This window comes from Acartia tonsa, chromosome 1 (assembly GCF_053477335.1).
Source record: "Acartia tonsa isolate MP-2025a chromosome 1, ASM5347733v1, whole genome shotgun sequence".
Taxonomy (NCBI): Eukaryota; Metazoa; Arthropoda; class Copepoda; order Calanoida; family Acartiidae; genus Acartia; species Acartia tonsa.
The window spans coordinates 2,894,119-2,913,653 of NC_137260.1; the positions used below are offsets into that span (position 1 = coordinate 2,894,119).

At 30.6% G+C, this 19,535-nt stretch overlaps 1 protein-coding gene across 1 annotated transcript in view; it reads left to right on the top strand.

Annotated features, from left to right (window-relative positions):
- LOC145319778 (uncharacterized) overlaps nucleotides 1-19,535 on the top strand; it is a 162,940-nt gene that overhangs the window by 91,351 nt on the left and 52,054 nt on the right. The gene's annotated exons all lie outside the window — the stretch shown is intronic.

A 19,535-nucleotide genomic window follows, 5' to 3' on the forward strand; every position in this document is an offset into this window, starting at 1 on the left:
ATGACGTTTTAAGTACAGACAGTATATTTTATACAAAAAGATTAAATGGATAACCATTTTTTTCTTAATTGTTTATCATATATCTTAGTAACAAAACCTAATGGTTCAAGGAATATATTTAGGCAGCTATGCCATAAGACTAAATACAACCAAGTTTTGAAAAATTGAACATAAAAAAATTACAGTATATCATCTTTTTTTGAAAGTAACTAGACATTTGTCTTAGTGTATGTAGAGAAGTATCTCTCAAACCTCCGAACCGATATTCTTTACATTAAAACTTCGTATAGATCCAGAAAAGGTTTATTACTATTGTGGGGGGAAGTACCACCATTACATCCCCAGAAAAACCTACCATATATAAAGAAAACACCCCTTACCCCTTTTTTATATTTTCTGCTAATAAAGCTAAGATAAATAAGAAGCTTAACTGTGAACTGTTTTAATATAAAAAAAATCGGTTAATAAGCTATACCAAGCTTAAATATTTATGAGTGTATAAAAGGTCTTATATCGAAAATGCAGAAAACCTTTTCGCTACTACGTCATTATTTTACACATCAAATATTCTATACAAAGTGTTATCCCTTCAAATGTTGGTGGAGAACACAGTAGAACCCTCCCCCCTCCTTATGCATGTTTTTGAATTATCAAAAAAATGAATTGGTCACGGATATAAAAATTAAAGTCATTAAAGTTAAAAATTTAAAATCAACCAGATTTTTCATCCATTTTCTTATTGCAAATTGTAAGACATTTTGATATTATTAGGAAACTGTAGTTTATTTAAATTTTTACCTTTTACCACAAATGTCATACGAGAAAACAGAATACCATATAGTCAAAATAAAAACCTTTGCGAGTCAATGCTTTCCAATTTTAAGGGGTATTGGTTATTTTGCAGGGAAATTTCCTTTTTCACTTTTTTATATAAATTAAAAAACATATTAAACATTATTTTTTATTTTGATAACCTTTTTTGCACACGAAGAAAAGAGATTTTTCCTCAAATTTCTAACATTATGAAAAAATATAAAGATTTACATAATATGTCTCATTTTTGAGCGGTGGACAAGTTAAGAGAAATGGTGTGTCATCAATATCACGTTGCATTCTCCCAAAAATACTTTTAGATTTACAAATTATTTACTTTACAGAAAAAAGAAGTTTTAACTAACTAAATTTGATTTATAGTAAAAAACATTCAGTAAAAGTAGTAAATTGTATCTTTTTTTGTAGCATAGCTACTCTTTTAAAGGGACTGTCTTTAACACAAAGCAGACTGGAACACTTACTTTCAAACTAACACATAAAACGAACCTAGTAATAGTGTCTAACTTTTTATCTTTGTGACGTAACAAAAATCGATGGATGAGAGGGGAGGTGGGAAAGGAGACCCCTAAAAAGAGATGGATTTTTGTTACGTCACAAAGATAAAAAGTTAGACACTATTACTAGGTTCCATAAAACCAACATTATTGAACTTTTTTGCACATCATTTTAATAAAAATCCTTTGGATCATGAAATGCAACGAAATAGCGGGTTTCCTCTTATTTCACAGTAGCTTTTCTCCTATTTCCAGCCCCCATGGGGGGCTCTAACCCCTCGTGGCAATCATTAACAATTACCTAACCTAAAATAAAATAAAAAGCCTACTGTGAAAATACTACGAAACCCGATTAATTATTTTCTTTCCATGATCAAACCTTTTTTTTCTAAGAATGAGAAACCGATACAAGCCTACATACATCCTTTTCTATCTTCATAACATCCATTCTTTCTACTCAAAAACATTTTCTAATAAATAGCTTGAACACCACACCACAGCGCAAGCCAGGGAAGGAGGGGACATTGGGCTGTTTATTATACTAGTTCCTAAAGTTTTATAATAACATTTTCTTATTAGTTGGTTGGTTGGGTGGTTCATTTAGTTGAGTGTTTAAATGTTACAACCACTAATTGTAATCTACATAAGGGTTTATATGGTGTATCATAATTCAGGTTGTACAATTATTTATATGCTATTGTCTTATCCCTTTAGATCCATGATAGCAAGCCCTGTTCAACTTGGAACAATTGGATTGACATATATGATATATTTCCAGGGGAAAATTTGCCGTCAATTTATTTTGCTAATTGGTGATAAGTTTATTCATTTAGTATGAGGGGATGAGATGGAGTAACGGTGGTTTGATTGAGTTTTTTTTCAGCCAGCTACAAGTTTCACTTTATTAGAGTACATGATAATCTGGTGTAAGATAATTGTGAATCCATCTATGGACTTATGTTCGATAATAACATCGAGATTATTACAAACACAAAGCCAAGACAATTGACTTGTTAATCACATGCATCCTATTAATGATTACACAACTCTAGTCATATGTCGATATAATGATAGCACAAAAGATTAACAGGTATATCACAGCACACCAGGGATCTAAAGGGATAAGACAATTGTCGATATATTGATGTATATCCCCAATGATGATACACAAAATTATCCCTAAAGTAGATTAAAATAAATGAGCACTCAACAACCAATCAAAATTCAATAAAAATTCCCCTCAGTTGTTAGGTCAACGAATAAGAAAACAATATTATAAACCTTTGGGGACTAGCGTAATAAAATTCCGAATGTCCCCTCCCTACCTGACAGCACACAGCCAAGTATTTTGCAGAGACTAGCCTCGGGCACCCAGAGGGACAGGTCATTCTAATCTCAGCAATTAAATGATATGTAAATGGATATATCATATTATAATAGGGGGGAAATTGTCGTCCATTTGGGTTGCTATCATGGGCATCACTTATTGGCCAGTTCTGTCATCTAGTAGAAGGAAAGGGGATGGGGTAAAGAGGATGTATCGTTATTTAGACCAGCTACAGGTTTCACATTATTATCATACATGAAAATCTAGTGTAAGTAATAGTAAATCCATTGACATTTGATTTTAATATTTGTGGAAAATTGTTTGTGATACATTTCTATACATGATTTTTTGAGTATGGCTGAAAAGAATTTCTAATCCAGCAGATATTCATCGATTTCGAAGCCATACTGAAAAAAAAGAAAAGTTTATTATCCTTATAGCCCTGGGAACCATTTTACCATGTGTCTTTCTCTTTCAATGTTGTAGACCATCTCACAGATTTTTCAATCATAATAACATTTCTTCACAAGAGTAGAAAAAAATACAATAAATGTTTCTTCTAGCTGTTGTACTGTATTACAATGTCCTGTTTTTTTAACATAAAAATGTATTTTCTTTTTAATGCACATATTAAACAAAGATAATTTAATATTTCAGAAATATATATACTCAAAATATTAGGCATTGACTTTATATTTTTCTTATTAATCAATAAATTATTACTTGGATGTTGCACACGATTTTCATGTACTTTGATAAATGATGCTCGTAGCTGGCGAAAATAATGAATATCCACCCCGTTTTCTCATACCCAACCCTGCCTCAGGATAAACGAACTAACCAAGAAATGAGGTATTAATTAGCTAAATTAACGAAAAATTTTCCACTGCCAATATATCCACGTATATCCTAAATCCATTCTTAGAAACATAGTTATTTTTAGTAAACGGAGAAAGTCGCTTAATAAAAGACATGCGACGTCATAAAAAAGAGTGATTATCCATCTCTTTTTTAGGGGGTTTCTTTCCCACTTCTCCTCTTATCTCCCTCTCTATATTTACTTATTTTTATAATATTTTTAAAAGCGAAGCTTTTCTATAATTAAGGTCGGTCCGTCCGTCCGTACGTCACAGTTAGCTTTTTTCGTTAATTTAAACAGGTTAGAATTGTCCTGTCGATTCAAAACTTTGCATGATTATTCCTGTAGTAGTTAGTTACAATTCAGAAAGCGTAGCAACTCTATAATCAATACCAGAATGTCCGTACGTCCATTTTAAACATGTCGATTTTTAACTTTTTTGACAACAATTTTGTTAAAATTATCCGATTTTTCAGATTTTTTGAAAACTGATTCCTATTACAACAAAGTACAATGTTATAAGCGAAGCATATTTATAAACAAGTCCAAAAAATGTAAGTATGTCCTTAAAAAGTATCATCTATTTATGCAGTTTTGCAACAAATTTACTAACAATATTGTTTGTACTGATGTATTAATATTCTATGTACTGATGTATTAATAGTTCTGTTAATGTCTGTTTGTCCTTCCATTTCAGAGCTTCGCTTTTATTAATGTTGTCATCCTTGTTTTTTTTCAACAACTATACATACAAATGTAAGTAAAAAATGCTAACACAAAATAAAATGATAGAACGTTCGCCAAAGCAATAAGTTGATATAATTGATTTCTTTGTTAATTATGATTACCTTTTCCGTTCAATAGTCAATACATACATATACGACAACAAATATTGTAGACTTGTAATAATAATAAGATTTCAGAATAGAAATTGAAAAATTATAAGATTAAACCAAGTTTTGTTTTAATACTCATGGAAAATTGTCTTTAACACGATGCTATACATGATTTTATTGCTGAGAACCGGTTCTAATCCAGCGGATATTAATCGCTTTCGTAGCCATACCGAAAATTATTTTCTATTATATTATAACATATTTATATATAATCTTTTAAAGAGAAAGATTTTTTTTATGGTGGTGATCTTTTATACCCCCCCCCCCCCTCTTCCAAGTATCTTCAAACTGCTCTTGACCAAGATAAACATTTTATAAATAATTGTTCAGTCGTTTACGAGATCTAAGCGGAAATATAAACAGACAGACAGACAGACATACCGTTTCATTTACATCAATTAGACTTGATACAAGAGTATTTTTTTCTCTTAAAATGTTATTAATTAATTGAATTTCAAATAGCAAGGATAATAACATTAAAAAACGCAAAGCTCTAAAATCATACTAAATCTTACTTACCTGTTACAGGATTCATCATGCAAAGTCTGAAATCGATAGGACAATTCTGACATGCCCGAAATAATGATAAAAGTTATTCGTTACAGATGTACGGACGGACCCTAAGTATAGAAAAGCTTCGCAATTAAAAATATGTAAAATAAACAAAACACTAAAAATTCTTTTCATTCATTATCACACAATAATCTCGGGGATCGAAAGGGATAAGACAATTGCCGATAAATCAATAAAAAAAATCCCCTATGATGAAACACAAAATAAGCACTTCTGTACATTACAATTAGTGGTTGAAACGTTAAGACATTTAACTTAATAAACCAACCAATCAAAATTAAACAAAAGTCTCCAAAGTTTTTAACCCAACGAAAAAGAAAACTTTGGGGACTAGTGTAATTAAAAGCCCAATGTCCCCTCCCACCCTGCAATAATCCGGTATTTGAATTTAACGGCAGATTTAACATAAATAATTACATATTCACATATTCAGTGCTAATTGGTATTGAATTTCAACACTTAATTAACTTTTATACGCAACCTCGGGAAAGGAAACTTATGTTTTATCTTAATTAGTGGATTTTTTAAATCGAAGCTTTTCCCTAATTAGGGTCGGTCTGTCACCCCTTTTCGCTAATTTAAACAGATTATAATTTTACTATCGATTTTAAACTTTGCATTAAATTGTGTATGTTATAATTATCCTATTCGTCTGATTTCTAAAATACTGATTCCTATTACCACAAGTTACAATGTTATAAACGAAGCAACTCTATAATGAAGTCCTAAAAATGAAAGTATGTCCTTTAAAGGTATCCTATAATAAAAAAGTTATGTAACAAACTTACTTGCAATTTTGTTTAAACTTATGCATATTATTGATTAATGTGCATTCTACAAGTGTTAATGTTCATTTGTACTGCCATTTCAGAGCTTCGCTTGTATGGATGTTGTTATCCATGTTTAAATATATGTATGTCGAATGCTTTGCTAAAATCAAACTAACATTAATTAGTAAAAATACAACGTTGCATGCAAAACATTTCCAGAAAAGTTACTAAATTATCCGTAGATGTTTTTGCTAATGCGAATATTTATTTATATATTCTATATCTGTATTTAACAGTAGGGAGGATAGGAATATTATTGATTACTTAAACAAGGATGACAACATTCATAAGAGCATAAACTTTAAGATCATCTGACGAATAATTTGATTAAGGGAGCAGACATTGAACTGTTAATTACACTGGTATCCAAAGTTTTATAAAAAACGTCATTCTACTCATTGGCTTAAAAACTGTAGAAATTGAGTTTTGATTGGTTGCAAACTTTAGGTGTCCAAATTGTTCAACTATTAATTTGAATCTACAAATATGGGATAATTATGTTTATTTTCGTAAGAATTTCATTCATTGTCTTATCTCTTATGACCAATAATAAGTTTGATGTCAAGCTGGTTTAAATATGCAGGATAATAACTTATCTAGCTGTTAATCAAATGAATTATGCCTAATTGCTTTAGGAATATTCATTCAGCGTAAAATAAGGATAGTATTGTTCTTACATGTCATTAAATGAGAACACAGTAATAGTGTCTGACTGATTATGACGCAACAAAAAAAATTAGCCAATGAGAGGCCACTATAAATTTTACCATTGGTCAATAACGGCCTCTCATTGGCTAATTTTTTTTGTTACGTCATAATCAGTCAGACACTAATACTGTGTTCTTAAATGAAGATATAAGTACAAAAGCTTTTTTTTAATGTTTTCATTGGCCCAACTGAATAGTAGAAAGTAAATTCTTTCCAAGCTCCACTGTTAAACTTTGAATAATTCCATTGACATTTTAACGACATAATTTTATCAAGCTAAGTATTTTATGAGCACAAGACAATACTACTAGAAATCAATAAAAACCTAGAATGTAATTTTAAACTTGTCATAATAAATAAATACTAATCCTATTTATATAAAAGTAACATGATCTGTGTCTGTCTGTGTGTCTGTATGTTCCAGATCTTTCTAACCGCTGAACCGATTTGATTCTCCCTTTTCAGCTTCACATAGGTTATAGCAATGTTTATAAGAATTTTCGGAAAAAAGGCCCCCAAAAATAAACTTTTTCTTTAAATTAGATTTGAAAGTGGACGGGGGTCAAATTTTCTCCCCCTCAAGTGCCCCTAGAGGCCTCTATGTGCGTAGTGTGTTGATATAATAACTGCACGACCAAATAACAGGGAATTTTAGGCTAAGAAAAGTGAATGAAAGGTTTATTTATCTTATTTTTCCTAAACTAAAGCCTCCCCGATAATTAGATTAACTTTTTCTAAGAGCTAATCAAGAGGGAAAATATTTACTAATATATTATTTTAATATTGGAGTTTTTTACTAATACTTACATTTTAGTATGGCTAATTTTTTTATATGAAATCCCTAAATTGGTATGATAAAAAGCCGGTGCTTTCTCTCAAAATATTTTGCGAGCACAGAAACTCTTCCCTTTTTAATGGAATTAAATTGAAATTAATGGAAGACAAACTTTTATTAATGCCTTACCCCTACAGGAGGCATTAACCCTTCAAGACTACAACTTAATTAAAAAGTAAAAAACTTTAGTTAGTGTTGTAAAAAGAAGCTTTATTGTAAAGGAGATCCATATCGGTACAGCAGTCAAGAAGATTCTTCGTTACAGACAAAAAAGTTTAATACTTTATATAACAGGATATGTATGTGTTTATTTATGTTAGTGTTGTAAAATCTCTCCTGTATTTTGTGTCGATATTTAATTGAAAACCAATAAAATATTAGCTAAGCTAAAACTATACCATCACCTTATACAAGTCACAGATTTAATACTTTCTCAAAAAGGGATATAGGGATACAATAATGGCAGATATAAAGTATTAGTTCAAGTGGATAAGACAATGGACGATTAAATGATATATCAACAACGATGATAAACAAAATTACCCTGACAATATTTATCGGTTGAAAAAATGTGTACACTTCAATTTAAAAGTAGTAAAAATTTCTAATTTGCAGCTTAGAATGTTAGGTAAGCATAAACTGCGTAGAAGTCACATAATAAATGCTATTTAGTTCATACATAGGTAATGGATTATAAATTAATCTTTCCCCCATCATATTGCATAAGGAAGGATAGGTCAATGATAAATGAATTAAAAACATACTTTGTTCTGCTTTCAAATATAATATGAAATGTTATTTGTATTATATTTGGTTATTTTTAAGATATGTTATCCTTTATTTAAACAATTAAAATTAATTATAAAGTTTATAAATGTTCGGAGCAAGATAAATTTATCTTTCATTTACATATCCTTGTCTCTCTTGGCGAGTATTATTTGTTTATCTTTAGATGAAAAGATTAACAATTTGGACAAAAACAAGGATGGAGGAGACATTGGGCTGTTTATTACACTAGTTCCCAAAGATTAATTGGGCTTTCTTTTTCGTTTGCTTAACAAACTTGGGGACTTTGAATATGATGGGTTGGTTCATTTAGTTGAGTTTCCAAACGTTTCAACCACTAAATTTAATCTACAGAAATTTAGTAATTTACATATTTCTGTAAATTGAGGACGTACATAAATTTTTCGGCCATTGTCTTATCCCTTTAGATCCCTGGGACAGAAACACAATTTTACTAATATACACTTTGCAGATTAAATAATTTCTATTAAAAACTATTTCTTTAGTTTGTGCATGTTAAAATGATCCTACCATTTTCAAACAAGGTGTAAAAATTTATGTAACCTAATCAAAGTTCATCATATCAAGAACATCCGTGATGTGGGTGGGGGAGGTGAGGCAACAATCCTCATTAAATGTAAATTGGAAATGTCTGCCTTCTCCCTTTCACATCCCATAAAGGTTTCCAATACCCCTTGTGAATTGCCATTCTCGCCACTGCATAATCAAGTATCCTGCATTTAAGTAATTTTACGTTTGATCATTTTATTCTAGAGTTATGCAAGACAAACCTACCAACCCAGAAAAGTTTTGTGCGACCTTTAAGGGCAAGATAAAGGAAAATATTGGAAGATAATTTACATAGAACCCTTTTTCTTTTAGAGTTAGATTTAAAAACTATGGATGTAGACCTGATTTTCTCATAGATTGTTTCAAACCCAATTCAATTGCCATAGAGGATGAAGTATACAACTTTTTTAGTCCGTCAGTTAATCGGTCATGCTAAAGAAATATTTCAAAGTTTCTTGATTTTTACTGAACATCTGCTTTATTTCTTACATTGTACGTTTGTCCATCCATTATTTTTGGGAGGTTAAGTAGTTATGGACGTTGTCACCCTTGTTCATACTTTATTTTCTACGGAAACTGTCTATAATATGATGCGATAAATAACTATCCTCCTTTTAAATTTACTTCTTCCCTAATTGTTTTATGAAATGGTAAAACTAAAAGTTTTAGGGTGACAGGTGTGGGATGACTTTATCAGATATTGCTACACATAAAAATATCGAGAACTTTCCTGTTAAACCTTGAGGTCTTTTGTTGACATTGGTTATTTTTTTTGTCAACATGTATTGTGAGCTATAGTCTTTTGTAGACTATCTTATTGGTTATGTCTACTTGTCGACATTGTTACTCGATTCCATGAGCGATTAATCCCTAGAGGGTGCAGGTACACTCCATAAAAATAGTTATAAACCATTCCGTTTTTAAGACTTTGAATTTTAAAGGGGAACCATAGCGGTCCCGAGGTTAACGAAATCCTTCGAAACAAACACGCACAGATACTTTTATATAATGATGATGTAATGCGCCAAAAGGTCAAAGTAATTAAAATGAATGTTTTATACTTTAAAGGATCTTAAAGTACAAAATCTGCATAAAGAAAAAATCATATCCCATATTTATTATAATAAATAGAAATTCAATAATATTTCATTTTTCCTAAAAATAAAAACCTATTTTTTTTGGATGCATCGATTCTAAAAAAGTAATGTTATAAAACAATATTTTTACCTGACATATAATTCTATATATATATATCTATCTACTAGATATCTTTGGCAAATTCACTTATTTTGCATTTGTTCACACAATAACCTCCCTAAAAATATGAGAAATATGAGAAAAAATTTCTAAAGTAAAATAAAACTAAATAATTATTGTTCCATGTATGTTTAAGACAAATATGAATTTCATAGCTGACTTTTTTTTAAAGCGAAGGTTTTCTATAATTAGGTTCGGTCCGTCCGTACGTCCGTCCGAACGTCCTTCCGTAATGGATAGCTTTGCATGATGATTCCTGTAGTAGTTACTATAATGTCCGTACGTCCATTTTAAACATTTTTAACTTTATTAACAACAATTTTTTATGGGATATAATCATCCGATTGGTCTGATTTTTGGAGAACTGAATCCTATTACATTAAGATACAATATTATAAGCGAAGCATCTCTAAAATCAAGTCCTAAGAATTCGGTATTTAAGAAGTTTTGCAACAAATTTACGTATAATTTTGTCGAAACATATGTATTAATATTTTAACATTCACAAGAGTTCATGTTCGTCTGTCATACCGTTTCAGAGCTTCACTTTTATGGATGTTGTCATCCTTGTTTTTACTATAATCCACTTTAATTGACTGTAGGTCCGTCTATAATTCTCTTGTTTGAAATAAAAATAGCCTTTCAAAGACGAAGCTTTTCTATAATTAAGGTCAGCCCGAACATCCGTTGATCTGTAAAGGTTAGCTCTTTTGTAAATTTACACAAGTTATCATTGTCCAATTGTTATTGTACAATTTTGTTTAGTCTTAGAAATTATTGTTCTGCCTATTATTGTTCGTTTACTCTTCCTCTAATTTCTAATTTTAAATCTTTGATTTTATGGATGTTGTCATCCTTGTTTTCTTTTCTGTTAAAGAAATATTAATTGTTTAGGTCCCTACGCCAATTGGACCTTTATTCTTTTTGTACGGTGATTTGGTTGTAATTGAGAAATAGATTTTATATTTTTTTTATTTCTCGGCTGATTTCAAAGATATATTTCTTTACTTCAAGATAGATATGCATCTTACGCCACTATGTTAAGAAACATTTCTCCAGTATAGCTTAGAAAACAAGGATGACAACATCAATGAAAGCGAAGCTCTGAAATGGAAGGACAAACGAACATTAACACATGTATATTGTTAGAACTGAATTAGTAGAATATTAATGCATCAGTACAAACAATATTGTAAGTAAATTTGTTGCAAAACTGCATAAATAAATGATACTGTTTAATGACATACTTACATTTTTGGGACTTGTTTATAGAGATGCTCTGCTTATAACATTTTACCTTGTTGTAATAGGAATCAGTTTTCAAAATATCCAAAAAATCGGATAATCTTAGCATACAAAACTTTGTTGTCAAAAAAGTTAAAAATCGACATGTATAAAATGGACGTACGGACATTATGTTATTGATTATAGAGTTGCTACGCTTTCTGAATTGTACCTAACTACTACAGGAATTATCATGCAAAGTTCGGAATCGATAGGACAATTCTAACCTGTTTAAATTAACGAAAAAAGCTAAGTGTGACGGATGGACGGACCGACCCTAATAATAGAAAAGCTTCGCTTTTAACAATTAATATCCGGTTAAACCGATTCTCAGCAACACTGAAAAATCATGTATCGTAAAGTATTATATCCAGCTTTCTACGAATATAAAAATATGCAATCTTAATATTAAAACCAGTTTTGTTAGCCTTATGCATCTCGGGGCTAACAAAACTAGATTTTATCTTATAATAATACATTTTTTTATCCGCGGAAAGCTGTACGTACTACGATGCGACAAATAACTATTTTTAATTTTCAAGGTTTAAACAATAGAAGGGTTGGTAAGGGATAGTCCACTGGTAACATATGCTATGCTTCTTATATCCTTGATATATTTGTCAGATTTTATCAGGGGGGGAGATGATAATGACAGATAAATTAATCAGCTACCCATACTTTCCAAATAATATTCACCCTTTATAAAGGTCAGAATTGCAATTGTTAGACAGACAGTTTCCGCTGATATTAAAATGTAAAATTATATTTTCTTTTTCGTTGGCTCAGCAACTTTGGGGACTATTTAATTTGTTAATTTATTCAGTTGGGTGTACAAACGTTTCTACATATAATTTTAATCTAACAGATGAGTAGTTTTTTGTATCATCTTTGGGGAAGTACATCATTTTATTGGTCATTGTACTATCCCTGTATCACTGTGTTGGTTGTGTTCAATGCTGAGTAAGTGATGCATTGGCCCCCTTTCTTTTCTGCCACACCCCAAATAAATTTTTCGTGTTTCTTCCAGGGAAGGAGGGGACATTGGGCTGTTTATTACACTAGTCTCCAAAGTTTTCCTAATAACGTTTTCTTGTCCGTTCGGTTATCTTTAACTTTTGATATTTTTTATTGAATATTGATTGGTTGGTTCAATAAGTTGAGTATCCAAACATTTCAACCATTAATTGTAAACTACAAAATAGGTAATTTTGCGAATATCATTATTAGGTTGCAAAGCCATAGTAGAAAAACATCACATAAACTTTTTAAAATCATTAAACTTTAATTTTTCCTTTATTTAAAAGGGTATAGAAAATTCTTATTTTGTGGGGTTTTCCATAAAAACAAAAACAAATTTGTGACTACGTATAAAAGAATTTGAAAATAATACAAAAATGTAAGAATTGCATCAGTATATAACCAGCTTTTTCCAACACAAAAAATTTGGTAATCCTATTTTTAAAACACGTCACTGTTGTTGTATATTTTGTTGATCTCATGATTTAACAATTTTTCACTTCCAACATTTTTTTGCCTCCAAGGGTGGATTATAAAATGTTGAAAAAATGTTCCATCTACTTCGAGGATCTAAAGGGATAAGACAATGGCCGATATATTGATGTAAATCCCCCAATGATGATACACAAAATTACCCCTTCTGTAAATTGCAATTATTGGTTGAAACTTTTCTTATTCAACTTAATGAATACACCGATCAAAATTCAATAAAAGACCCCAAAGTTTTTTAACTACTGAACTTTTTGAGTTCCCCTTTTTAGAGAAGCTTCATATAGGTCCCAGGATGGTTTTAGGCTATTATTTTTTTTATTCCTTGGGAAGGTTTAGGCTATTTCTTTGCCCCCCTTTTTACTGCTCTGAATACAGCCGTTAGTATCTAAATAAAAAGTGTATCAAATGTAAAATATCTGAAAATATTATGTACATATTTTTACCTTGTAGATTTCAATATGCTACTATCGGCTGCGCGCCTAGTATCTAGAGGCTTTGTATTCACAGGGGTAGAGAAAGAGCCTAAACTTATCCCACGACTTAAACCTCAAAATAAAATGTCCTAAAACCATCCCCAGATGTATGTGAAGCTTCTAATCGGTTCAGTAGTTAAATTACAGACAAAAGTACCTTTCAACTTTATATTATAGGATAAAAAGTTCACCTTTATTTTCCAACCTTCAATGAAAGTGTCAATGGTTGGTTGGAAGTATTTTTATTTTAACATAAAGTGCATTTTTGTGCTGTGCTGACCAGAGTAAAAACGTATATTTCAACAAAACAACAGTAAAAATTCTTAATCCTTCCCAATTCCTAACAATTTTTTTTATAAAATCCTTGTTGTATTTTAAAGTAGCGCTCTTATGGATTTGTCATCCTTGTTTCTTTTTGTAAAATACCTATTTTACAAAATTATGTAGTAAGTAAAAAAATATGGAAAAAAAGTAATTTTGAATATAAGATTTACTATAATGGTTGTATTGTAAAAATACTCTGGAAAGAGGGAGAGAATGTTGTCAAGATATACAGGAACCTTGCATGCAAAAAGTCAACTCTTTACACAAAACCACTGAAAACATTGATTCTAAAATAGTAACATATTTTATTCTTTCAAATTTAAATCCTATCTTTAATACAAAGTAGAACGATGTCTGTCTGTTTGTTTGTCTGTCTGTCTGTTTGTTTGTAGCGAAGGATCTTGCTAACCGCTGAATCAATCGGGTTCTCCTTTACAGGGTAGCTTCTCATAGGCCCCGGGAAGGTTTATAACTATTTTCTTGGGGGGTGGGACACCCCCAACCATCCCAAAAAATAAAAATCCCCCTTCCAAAAAAAATTTTTTTTTTCTTTTTAAAACTAAAATTAAAATAGTGGGGTCGACTACCCCACCCCCCAAAAAAAAAATTCCCCCCCAAAGAAATTTTTTAAAAATTATTCTTTTAAATATAAAATACGAAAAAATTGCCCGCTAGTACTATAGATTGCACAAAAATAGTAATTATTCTATTATAAAAGTATAAGGCTTTTTTGGTCTGTAGCTTAATATTTCAATAACTACGAAACTAATTGAGTTCTGCATCACTTATGTCCAGGGGTGGAAATAGGCTATCTTATTTAAAGGTTTAACCTATTAGTCAATTTAGGCTGGTTTCCACTATTTCCTATCCTCCCTGAAACATGGCCCCTACATGCTAGGGGGGCAATCGCTAGTGTTTTTATAAACTAAAGCTGGTAATTTATCCAATAGCATGTGTTGCAAGCTGATTGATTTAGATTGGTAAATATTTGAATTCCCCCCCCCCCCTTAAAATCCACGAAAAGTGAAAGTTTTAACCCAAATAATCTACCTTGATATTTAGGGGAATTCCAAAATTTTAATTTTTTGTATTCTATTACTGGGTATTTGAAGCAGGGTATCTGTATCCTAGCCTGTTAAATAGATCTAGTTGTTTGCACCCAATGTATAAACACTGATAGGAAAATAGATTATAGAATCTCCCAGAGAGTTTTTGCGGGATAAGATAAAGAAAGAAAGAGGTCAAGAGTGGGGGGGGGGGGGTAGGGGGACAACTTTTTATGACAAAAAGAAAAAGAAAGAGAATAAAGATAAGAGAGGGTTGGACTCAGATTATCTTTTTAGATAAAGTCCAAAATCAAAGGTTAACCCAATGCAACAGCTTTTTAAAATAGCTAAAAAAAAATTTATGTTACAATAATAAAATAAAGTTAATTTTTAGATTTGTTTACAAAATTTTTATATTTTATTGCTGCTACATATTGTCATTGTTGAAACAGGGTTTATAAAAGACTAAATTTAGCTATTTTTTCACATTTTATCGATTAAGTTTGCTGGAACAACCCATCAATAAATTGTTTTATCACGGATGAATGTAATCATGTCATCTTGGGAGAGAGAATGCTGACAATTTTTATAACAATATTAGAGTTAAAAATTAAGTGTTTTCTTTATAAGAAAGGGGTAATTCAATGAAAAATATTTTACTTTATGAATTTTGTTAAATTGTTTTATAACATAATTGCTGAACCGATTTAGTTTTCCGTTTTAAGGAAGCTTTGCTTAGGCATTAGATGGTTTTAGTTATTTAAATTTCAGATTTGGCTGCTATTACATTCTACAAAATATTTCAAATAAAAAGCTAGCAAAAATTATATAAACAGAAAATAAAAATTATTAGATAGAATACTTTGCTTATTCAAAGTCATCAAGTTTTAAAATATTTAATAAAAAAGTAGAACAATTTTTAGATCAACCTTTTTTAATAGTTTAATTAAAACATTTTGTTAATTTAATTACATAAGGAAAAAGGATAAGAGGATGAATACTCACCCCTTTTTCATCGTAAAATACTACTTCCCCATCCCTAAATTTAGAAGCAGACGAAAATCAAAAACCGCCCAGGGCTTTTTGTAAGTCAATCATAAATAATAATGTGAATAAAAAGAAAAGCGATATTTAGCAAACAGCCGTGGGCGGTCAGAATCAGCTGAATGTTCATTATGAAAAAAATTTTCCCCTTTTTAGAAATAGAAGGATTCATCTTTCATGAACAAATTGTTTTAAATAAAAATAAAATTCTATGTAATTTTTAATTAAAACATTAAAACGAAAATATCTAATCTAATATTCTTGCCCTAAATATGGAAATAGTAAAAAGTAAAAAAATATTTTTTAAAATAAATTTTAATCCTCCCATTTGAAAAGTAGTGGAATAGCAATAAATTTTAGTGCGGCAACAGCGCTGAGTAGGCCTCTAGGCCCACTGCCTATTTTCGTCTTCTAGTTGCTTCGATTCCTCTCTTTTATTTTTTTCTCTATGTTTAATTATTTTATTTTCAATCTAATTATTTTTTATCATAAGTCTAATGGATGCATTAAATTACATTCTGTAATGACATAAAATATATCTTTTCCTCGTCTTGCAAAATATTTTAAGCTTAAATTTTCATTTAGGTATAACCGTATACACTCTTTTTTGTAGCGCAGCTATTTTGTCTACAACAGTAAAAATCGTCCTTGTTGCACCTAGAAGGATTGCATGTATTTTTGTCTGTGGTTTCTATCATATAACACATATAAATTTTTTTGAAGAAAACAATATATATTTATGCCTATAATAGTTTAGGCTAGGTTGAGTAAAGATTTGAAAAGCCCCGTAGGGTTAGAGCCCTTTGAATCAGCTTTTAAAAAGCAGGCAATAAAACACACTTTAATGATGTCTTAAATATTAACCTTTCTACCCTATTATATAAAGTAGTAAGGTTTTTCAACTGTAGCTTTCGATTTGGATCTAAACCGATTGAGTTCTCTATTCTATGGAAGCTTCACACAAAGGTCCCTGTATGGTTTTAGGCTATGTTTTTGTTAGAAAAGTCTTGGATGGTTTAGGTAATTTGTATGTTTTTCATATTATTATGGATCATGTAAAAGTAATCTCTCTTTGTAGTGCGAGTAGATGCATATAATCTCAGTAGTTTCCATGTCATGGAGGGGGATAAACTACCCACCCCTCCCCTCACTAAAAATTAGGGATCTTAAAGGATAAGATAAATGGATTATTGTTCTTCTGTATTGTAATATTTTTGGTTGAAAAGTTTGGGCACTTCTTGTTTAAAAGTACCCAAAGTTTTAGGTGTGAATGCAAAACTTTGGTTATCATAATAGATGCTTCACATCGTTCTTTAATCATGTTTATCTCTAAATTGAAGTCAGGAGATGATTTTAGGAAAATGGAGGGGGGTGTATTTTCATGGAAAGGGGTCAATTTTCCTCCACCTATTAACTGGGAGGTTGCATATAATCTGACTGCATTGCTCCTTAACAATCATAAAAAAAAATATTTCATCTTTCAGATTTCTTACTCATACATACATGAAGATTTCATACTCATACATTCATGAAAATTTCATACTCATACATACATGAAGATTTCATACTCATACATACATGAAAGTTATTCTACTTTCATAGTCAAGTCTTCAACAAGGTGTTTATTTTAAACAGTTAAGATAAAGATTATAAAAAAAACATTAGAGTAAACACTAGAGGGGGGGGGGTGTAAATAGCTGTACTCCCTTCTCAAGGACCCTGTGCCTTCTTTTAATTGGGTCTTTGAAAATCTACGAATAGCCTCGGGAATATAAATACAGTCGCTACATAAAAGCAGAAAGCAATTTGCTAGCAGACAAAAAAGGTTCCTAACAAGAGGATCCAGGTAGTGGTCTGCTCATAGTCTATATTTTAAATTTATTACGAAAACAATAAAAAAAAACAGGAAGGGAGGAAACATTGGACTGTAAATTACACCGGTACTTTTAACCACATTATCATAGGGAAGAACAAATGGCCAGATGTAAAGTATCTTTGCTACTATATTGTGTGCTGTTTTAATAGAACACCAACATAGAAATGGAAAGGGTTAGTAAGAAGCAAACTAAAGGGATAAGACAATTGCCGATAAATTTGTGTACATCCAATTTTGATGCACAAAATTACCCCTTCTGTAGATTCCAATTAGTGGTTGAAACGTCTGGACACTCAACTTAATGAACCAACCAATCACATTCAATAAAAGTATCCAATGTTGTTAAGCCAACGAATAAGAAAACGTTATTATAAAACTTTGGTGACTAGTATAATAAACAGCCCATTGTCCCCTCCCTTCCTGGTTAATAAGAGAAGCAAAGGGGTTAACTTTGTTTAATTTTAATGGTAGATTATTTTATCTCAAACTTTATGATATGTGTTGCATTCTTAAACTTTAACTTATAGCTAACACACTGAAGTTTATTTTAAAATAAGACAACAAAAAATCTATTCTTTACCTGTCATTTGTGTCCGAATACGGACGCACTATTTAGGATAAACAAAATTACCCCTTTTTATATTAGACTTAGATACTAACCAATTAAGAATTAATAAAAGTACCCAAAATTTTTGAGCCGACAATCAAAATGACGATACCAGTGAAATTTACAGTTCAATTTCCCCCACCCTCTCCAAGTATTTTTCTTTTATTCAAAGCATACAAAGTACATATACAATATACGTAATCAATAACTTTTGTGTTTAGATAGCATCAGATTTAAATGAAAACTAAGATTGATCGAGAGTTGGAAGATTAAATGTGTTGAAACATCATTTTATGGTTGAATCTTGACACAGGTCAGCTGAATTTTAGTTTCCGATTTTGTACGTATCACCCTCATCTTATCTCAATATTTTGTACTAGCTAAACATGCTTCAAACTTCCAAAAAAACTCAAAATTTGAAAAATTAAAATTTTGAATGTATAATGTTTAAATCGTTTATACATTCATATTTTGATTTTTTTTGGAAGTTTGAATATTTTTTAGCTGGTTGTAAATATTGAGATAGGATGAGGAAACACCGAAGAAACTGTGTACACAATTGGCAACTTAAATTCAACTGACCTGATTTTATAGTTGAAGCTTGGCACAAGTATTATCAAAAAGTTATTTTATATTACAGCAAAAAAAGGTTTTTAGACAAAAATCAGTTAAATTATTTATCATGTACTTTAAAGGAAGAGGAGGGGATAATGAACTGTAAATTATACTCGTACCAAAAGATTCATAAACACTGCATCTTATTCTTTGGCTCAAATTTGTATGACTATTATTCAGGATTGGTTGTTAAAAACAAACTATTTTAGGATTAATTAGCATAATTTGGGATGGACTTATCTGGATTTCTGAGAAGCTAATCTAAAAAATGTAGTATCGTAGAAACTCTTTCTGTATTAAAGGAAGGTATTACACTATAACAATGTGATTGATTCAACACATAGTCACACTGTTTTTCAATGATCTAAAGGGCTAGGACAGTGGCCGATGAATTGATGTACTTCCCCAATGATTATACACAAAATTCCCTCTTATTTTTTACATTAAAAATAAATACGTGGATTTTTAACAAATGTTTTAGAGGATCTTTAAAAGATTATAATTATTGGACAATCAAAATTCATTAAAAGTCATCAAAGTTGTTTAGTCAACGAATAAGAAAACGTAATAAAAAAAACTTTGGGGACTAGTGTAATAAACAGTTTATTGTACCTTTCTTTACTGCTGTACGTTTATACACTTTTAGTCACTATAATTTGGATTTATTTATCCTTCAGGCCACAGTAGCTAAGTATTTTATTTTTCTGTTTAGTAAGTTATCTTTACTGATTAAACTACACATAGCGATTCTAGAGCAAGAAACTTTAACTTTCAGCAATCAACAAATG